This window comes from Panulirus ornatus, chromosome 40, assembly GCF_036320965.1.
Source record: "Panulirus ornatus isolate Po-2019 chromosome 40, ASM3632096v1, whole genome shotgun sequence".
Lineage (NCBI taxonomy): Eukaryota > Metazoa > Arthropoda > Malacostraca > Decapoda > Palinuridae > Panulirus > Panulirus ornatus.
The window spans coordinates 5,013,522-5,021,554 of record NC_092263.1 but is presented as its reverse complement, the minus strand read 5'-3'; the positions used below and the strand labels follow the sequence as shown (position 1 = coordinate 5,021,554).

General features: G+C 47.2%; 1 non-coding gene across 1 annotated transcript; it reads right to left on the bottom strand.

Moving 5' to 3' along the window:
- Nucleotides 1-1,080: 1,080 nt before the first annotated feature.
- Nucleotides 1,081-1,153, bottom strand: TRNAT-AGU (transfer RNA threonine (anticodon AGU)). The gene has a single exon. It is a non-coding gene; the product is annotated as a tRNA-Thr (tRNA).
- Between the last annotated feature and the right edge of the window lie 6,880 nt (nt 1,154-8,033).

Genomic DNA, 8,033 nt, shown 5'->3' with positions numbered 1-8,033 from the left:
GGTATGATGTCTGGTTATGTCCACCTGAGCCTCAGAGTCTGGTATGATGTCTGGTTTTGTCCACCTGAGCCTCAGTGTGTGGTATGATGTCTGGTTATGTCCACCTGAGCCTCAGTGTGTGGTATGATGTCTGGTTTTGTCCACCTGAGCCTCAGTGTGTGGTATGATGTCTGGTTTTGTCCACCTGAGCCTCAGTGTGTGGCATGATGTCTGGTTTTGTCCACCTGAGCCTCAGTGTGTGGCATGATGTCTGGTTATGTCCACCTGAGCCTCAGTGTGTGGTATGATGTCTGGTTATGTCCACCTGAGCCTCAGTGTGTGGTATGATGTCTGGTTTTGTCCACCTGAGCCTCAGTGTGTGGCATGATGTCTGGTTATGTCCACCTGACCCTCAGAGTCTGGTATGATGTCTGGTTATGTCCACCTGAGCCTCAGTGTGTGGCATGATGTCTGGTTATGTCCATCTGACCCTCAGTGTGTGGTATGATGTCTGGTTATGTCCACCTGAGCCTCAGTGTGTGGTATGATGTCTGGTTATGTCCACCTGAGCCTCAGTGTGTGGTATGATGTCTGGTTATGTCCACCTGAGCCTCAGTGTGTGGCATGATGTCTGGTTATGTCCACCTGACCCTCAGTGTGTGGTATGATGTCTGGTTATGTCCACCTGACCCTCAGTGTGTGGTATGATGTCTGGTTATGTCCACCTGACCCTCAGTGTGTGGTATGATGTCTGGTTATGTCCACCTGAGCCTCAGTGTCGACCAGTACCTGGGTACAGTTCAGTATGACCGTCATCAGAGTGACCCCACACACCCGTGGGTCGTGTTGCCTCCAGTGTAGGGTAAACCAGAGCTCCTCACCTCCGTCTCTGTAGCTCCTACCTCAGCGTCAGTCACTGTTGCCCGGCGCTGGATCTTCACGACCAGGTGTCCTGAAGCAGGGAGATGCGTGGAAGAACAGGTGTATTGGTCACACAACGCGCCATCTCCCTCCTGGACTCGATCACGGGTCTATGTGACTCACAGGTCGCGACACAAACCACTGCACCACAAAGACTGGAAAAAGAAAAGTCTTCCGTAGTGCCTTCAGGGAGGATCGAACTCCCGGCCTCTGGTTTACTAGACCAGCGCTCTAGCCACTGAGCTATGAAGGCTGATGAACCTTACCCTCTCGCTAGCCCGCCCCAAGCCAGGGTCGCACCTCTGACCTCTGACTCGTTTGACCAACGCTTTAACCACTGAGCAACGGACGCCTCATGACGTGTGCGTGTGTGTGTGTGTGTGTGTGTGTGTGTGTGTGTGTGTGTGTGTGTGTGTGTGTGTGTGTGTGTGTGTCTTGCGAGATAAGTGAAGATGGGGGAGAAGTGGCTATCTAACTATACAATTTGCACAACAAAAGTTATAATCCCATTTCTCCAGAACTGGTTCTCGCCTTGCCCTAACTGGCTCGTTGGTAGTGAGCGTTATAATGTTATGCCACATGTAACACATGTTACAGTTTATTCTTGGAAGAGACTCCTCATCCACACTCACAAAACCATCAACAAAATCTCGGATTTAAGAAGGTTATGGGAGAGAACCCGGCTGGGATGGTACAATGAAGTGTGGCACTTCCTCAACCCTCGCCTTCACCCACCCAGCTTAACCAAACAGACGTCTCACAAACCCACACGATACAAGAACGATGGTTCCAGCTGCTGTATGTTGTATGTGGGTGTGGCCAACCAGCCAGCTGTATGTTGTATGTGGGTGTGGCCAACCAACCAACTGTTTGAGGGAAGCCAATGACGAGATGAATTTATGGAGCATATGGGGATACACAGGAGAGACACATAACACAAGACCTGATGGTCTATGACCAGGTTATCTGCTGGAGGACAGTACATGGGAAGGACAGATAACACAAGACCTGATGGTCTATGACCAGGTTATCTGCTGGAGGACAGTACATGGGAAGGACAGATAACACAAGACCTGATGGTCTATGACCAGGTTATCTGCTGGAGGACAGTACATTGGAAGGTCAGATAACACAAGATCTGATGGTCTATGACCAGGTTATCTGCTGGAGGACAGTACATGGGAAGGACAGATAACACAAGACCTGATGGTCTATGACCAGGTTATCTGCTGGAGGACAGTACATGGGAAGGACAGATAACACAAGACCTGATGGTCTATGACCAGGTTATCTGCTGGAGGACAGTACATGGGAAGGACAGATAACACAAGACCTGATGGTCTATGACCAGGTTATCTGCTGGAGGACAGTACATGGGAAGGTCAGATAACACAAGACCTGATGGTCTATGACCAGGTTATCTGCTGGAGGACAGTACATTGGAAGGACAGATAACACAAGACCTGATGGTCTATGACCAGGTTATCTGCTGGTGGACAGTACATGGGAAGGAACAGGTTATCTGCTGGAGGACAGTACATGGGAAGGGCAGATAACAGATCATAATTCTATATAATCATAACCTTTACGCTAACCAGTTATGAATAATCATCCTCATAATCACACGATCCAAAAACATGTAATGGCAACATCTAAAAATGTAACAATAGGTTTATGCAATACCAACCATGTAGGATATGGTACCTGAGTGACCTTGTAATCATTCATGTGCACGTAGCAACTTCCCCTCTCTCCCATGCAACGCATGAATCATTAATCCCGTAAAACAAGATTAATATTTAATCCTCAACAGAGTAAATCTATCTCACATGAAGAAGATTATATCGGTGTTCCCCAGAGCACGCCAGCGTGCACAACACTTGTGAAGTAAACTTGGTGTACCTGACCTACGTGGACACAACATGCCGGGCGACTCACACTGTCACCAACATCACAGACACAGACGAGCCTGGTGGGGGCTGTACCCAGCCTCTGTGTAGACAGAGACGGGCCTGGTGGGGGCTGTACCCAGCCTCTGTGTAGACAGATACAGACGAGCCTGGTGGGGGCTGTACCCAGCCTCTGTGTAGACAGACAGAGACGGGCCTGGTGGGGGCTGTACCCAGCCTCTGTGTAGACAGACAGAGACGAGCCTGGTGGGGGCTGTACCCAGCCTCTGTGTAGACAGACACAGACGAGCCTGGTGGGGGCTGTACCCAGCCTCTGTGTAGACAGACAGAGACGGGCCTGGTGGGGTCTGTTTCCAGCCTCTGTGTAGACAGACAGTGACAGCGAGATAGGTACAGCCTCGACCAATCACGTGCCAGTACTTCAGTCATCGGCCAAGACGTGTGTGCGGGGCCACACGCTGGGCCGGCCTCACACTGTGGCAGTACGATACCATAACATGATCTGTTCGTACGTATGTTGGTGTCCGGGGTGCCTTCACCGTGACGTCATTGCTCCCTTGGCCTCACTTTGACACTCTGACGTCACAGCGATGGCACTCTGACGCCATAGCGATGGCACTCTGGCGTCATGGTGATGGCACTCTGACGTCATGCGCAGTGGAGCATAATGTAGTTTTCTTTTACGTAAGTGGTTGCCATCTATCCTGCGTTAGCGAGGGTACAGCAGAAGTTGAGCCTTCGAGATAAGCTCCTCACTTGGCTCCATCGTCTGTTCCTGCCTTTGGTAAAGGAGGGTTTCCAGCCCCTCACTCTCGCCAGGAGAGATGTGAGCAATATTATCTCTCTTCATTTCCAGCGATGATGTACGGTTGTATGAATGAGGCTGGAGTAGCAAATAGATATATTGGAGATATACATGTAGCTTTCCACACACACACACACACACACACACACACACACACACATCATTTAACAAGCCAGACGGAAGACATGATGTAGTGAGGCGAGCCTGGACACACCACAGAGGCCAGTGGAGGCAGTGTTTCTTCACCATGTTGCTTCAGTGTGATGGTGGAGTCGGGTGTAATAAGAACACTGGCCGGGAGAGATTCGGGGATTCGAACCGATGTACTACTGATGATAGTTGCCAGGGATTGGAGTCATTAACAACACGGAGATAATGAGATAATGTAAACATTTGCTGTTAACGAAGACGTTATTATGATATGATCAACTGTATAGAGGAGCATAATAGTGAATAAAGATGATTCATCATTATAACCGACAGGCAACGTGCTAATGTGTCTGTCTAACTTGGCTTTCATCAATCTTTCTTGGGTCAAATTCTTTATCATTGAGGCATAAGTTTAGGTGTGGACACCGAGACGCTTGAGCTTGTAAGTGGACTTGTTTAGAAAGTTTGGTTAAACATATTTATAACTGTTGGGTGGAAACGAAAGACTAAGGACGTGTTTACTATAACCCCACAACCCAACTTGGCTGGGATATTCCGTGGGAAATAGAGGCAGGAAATGTAGCTACCATGAATGTACAGTTGTAACAGGATCTCTTAAGAGGAATCTGGGTGACGTGAGTTGTAAGATATGAACAACAGATGGAGAACATTTGATCAGATGATGATCAAAGGATCAGCCATGTTGGACGATAGAGATGCAAGATCTACTAACGATCATTGAGAAAGAAGATTGGAATTTCCAACTACTGAGAACATGATAACAGAACCATGTTAACTGAGGAGACCTCCTGAAGAATGTCACTAGAGGAGAGACGGTGACCCAACTGGCAAATGTCAAGAAGAAAGGTCACGAAGGCCTTGGTTCAGATCAACTTGAGGAAATATCCATAAGAAAGACAGCAGAGAGTGTAGCAGTACAGAGAAGGATTAGCAGAAGCAAAGTAACAGAGAACCAAGACAACGAAGTAAAGATGTATAGTGAATCATAGGAGAATGATATGGAGTGTTATAGAGAGGAAACATAAGGCAACTGTATGGTTTGTGAGACGGAAGGTTTAGAAACCTGCAGAGCATTTTGGATCTATGTATATGTCGTCAAATATGGAGGTTTAAGACAACACTACAGGAATTTTCTGTCACGTGATTTCCACCAGAATGAAGAGCAAAACATTGATGATCTCTGGCCTAAGGAGAGGACGGGAGAGGACGGGAGAGGACGGGAGAGGACAGGAGAGGACAGAGGAACACTTCAAGAGTGATCAAGACACGTCTGGAGGCAAGTGACAAATGCGGCTCCTGAGATAAGATAAACAAAATGATCAGCAGATTGAAACAGGAGTTAAGGAGTCGACCAGAAGCGTCCAGCACAGTTGATGTAGCCAGGAACTACTTCAGCTAACTTCAAAATTTTGCAAAGAACGAGATATCCAGGGCTATAGATTCAGTAAGTTACCCATCAAAGGTGATAGATTCAGGGAGTAATTCATCAGAAGTGATGAAGGAAGAAAGAAAGATAAATAAGAAATACAGTGAGAAGACAAGAAATGGTGGACATGAAAACAACAGGAGATGAAAGCAGCCTCGCCAGTATCTCAAAGAAATGTCTTATGATTGGAACGTCAGATTAATAATGATATACATGAACGTAGATGAAGTAGTTTTGGATAAGATGGAGGAAGTCCTAGAAACAATTGAAGTATATAAAAAAAAGACATAATTAAACTGTAAAAAAAGCCCTTGATCCACATAAAGCTCATGTTCCCAATGAAGTTTCTCTAGATTTCCTGAGAAAATATGTACATACGTTTCACAGACCACTTGAAATGTTGTCCAAGATGTAGCTGGAGGAAGATAAAGTACTAGAAGAGTGGAAGAGGACAACCGTCTTATCTATCTTTAAGACAGGAGATTGAGAAGTTGTGCTGAACTTCATGAAGACCAGTCACTCTGAACCTGACGAGTTAGGTCTGTGTAACATTGGCAAAGATGACCAGAAAGTAAGGTCATGACTCATCCATGATTCATCCATGATTCATCCATGATTCATCCATGATTCATGCATGATTCATCCATGAATCTTTGCCAAAAAGAAGCCACCTAAGCGAGAGACAGCACGGATAAGGAGGTAACAATTCCTTACGTTTTTACTGGAATGTAAGATCGGATTTACACCAAAGAGAAGGTTTGGTGAGTTATGTCAGTTTTTGGAGTACCAGTAAACCTCTGACACTGTAGCGCTAAAGAGACTGGGGAGGTCGCTGGATCTTCAGGTGAGATTAACGGGAAGGTTCCTTCGATGGATAGGATATTATCTTAATGGAAGGGAACGAAGGACCCAAGTGACAGGAACCATGTCAAAATGGGTTAGGGTTACCAACGGGTCACGTGTCTTAGGACCACTGCTTTTCTTTGATCCAGAAAAACGAGTACCAGAAAGATTAGACTCATACCTGCTTATGTTTGCAGATGATGCCAAGGTCATGAGGGAAATGAAAAGTGAGGACGATTGCATCAGCTTACAAGGGAACCTCGACAAAATCCAAAGTTCGCCTGATACGTGGTTGATAAAATGTAACCCGAGTAAATACAAAGTAATGAAGATGGGACGCGGTGAAGGAAAACCTGAACATTTATATCATCGAGAAAGAAACAAACTGCAGGAATCTATGTGTGAGAGGAAGATGAGGCTCCACAATGTAGGTAACATGCCGTCGGTCCCTCCTGAAGAAACCTGTAAGGGAGACAAACTGTCTCCTGGCGGACGCCAGAGTTGCACTCTAGATGACATGAAAAGAAATAGCCAGGAAAATGTTCACGTCTTACATCTGGCCAAAACTAGAATATGAGAAGATCTAGAGGAAAGTAACGAAGATATTACCAGGCGTAATGATATCATCAGGTATAATGAGAAGACTTGCAATGAGAGGTTAGGGGCCATAGATTTGTCTACAATGGAAGAGAGGAGAGTAAGGGGTAACTTGATCACAACCTTTAAGTCCTTCAACCAGTTTCTTGATGTTATCAGTAATCAATGCTCTGAAAGATGCAAAGGCAGAGTAACAAGTGTACTGGACTTGAAATTGGTGAAGTTTGTAAGAGAAAATGAAAAGAAATCCTTTCATTACAGTGTGATACTCGTGGACGAAGAGAGTATATTAGTTGAAGGAATCGTGAATGTTGACAGCATACGAAGGTTTGAAATCCTTTATGATAGTAGAGAAAGTTCAAGAGATGGGGTTCCACCGGTGTAGAACTTCTTCCCCGTACATTACAAGAGATGAGGGCCCCACCGGTGTAGAACTCCCTCCCCGTACAGTACAAGAGATGGTGCCCCACCAGTGTACAACTCCCTCCCCGTACAGTACAAGAGATGGGGCCCCACGAGTGTACAACTCCCTCCCCGTACAGTACAAGAGATGGGGCCCCACGAGTGTACAACTCCCTCCCCGTACAGTACAAGAGATGGGGCCCCACCGGTGTAGAACTCCCTCCCCGTACAGTACAAGAGATGGGGCCCCACCGGTGTAGAACTCCCTCCCCGTACAGTACAAGAGATGGGGCCCCACGAGTGTACAACTCCCTCCCCGTACAGTACAAGAGATGGGGCCCCACGAGTGTCGAACTTCCTCCCCGTACAGTACAAGAGATGGGGCCCCACCAGTGTACAACTCCCTCCCCGTACAGTACAAGAGATGGGGCCCCACCGGTGTAGAACTCCCTCCCCGTACAGTACAAGAGATGGGGCCCCACGAGTGTACAACTCCCTCCCCGTACAGTACAAGAGATGGGGCCCCACGAGTGTCGAACTTCCTCCCCGTACAGTACAAGAGATGGGGCCCCACCAGTGTACAACTCCCTCCCCGTACAGTACAAGAGATGGTGCCCCACCAGTGTCGAACTCCCTCCCCGTACAGTACAAGAGATGGGGCCCCACCAGTGTACAACTCCCTCCCCGTACAGTACAAGAGATGGGGCCCCACCAGTGTACAACTCCCTCCCCGTACAGTACAAGACATGAGGGCCCACCAGTGTAAAACTCCCTCCCTCGTACAGTACAAATCACAAATAGAAATCACACACACACACAGTCACACACATATACCTACACACACCCTCTTTATTTACACACACAAAAAAGAGTAATCACATTCATACATGATCACCCACACATTAACCTACCTAACCTCAGCGCATTCTCTGGCGCTTACACACACACACACACACACACACTGACGCCTGGGGACTGG